Consider the following 241-nt stretch of genomic DNA (forward strand, 5'->3'; position numbering starts at 1 on the left):
TCTTCCCCTGGGGACGGCAGCCCCGGCGGTGCGCAGGGGAGCCGCGGGGAGCCCGGGCGGGCTTCAGTGCGCAGGTGCATGGTGGGGGCTGTTGCTCCCCCTCGGGTAACTCTGGAGTCTCTGGGGCTGGAGCTGGGCCGTGGGACTTTCCCACGCCCGCTGTATGCGAGGGAGGATGGTGGCCGCCGTCTGCTACCCTTCCCCGTTGTACTACCTGTTTGTAGGGCTCCCCGGGGGGGAA

Source organism: Phaethon lepturus, unplaced genomic scaffold (genome assembly GCF_000687285.1).
Source record: "Phaethon lepturus isolate BGI_N335 unplaced genomic scaffold, ASM68728v1 scaffold47489, whole genome shotgun sequence".
In the NCBI taxonomy this organism is placed as follows: domain Eukaryota; kingdom Metazoa; phylum Chordata; class Aves; order Phaethontiformes; family Phaethontidae; genus Phaethon; species Phaethon lepturus.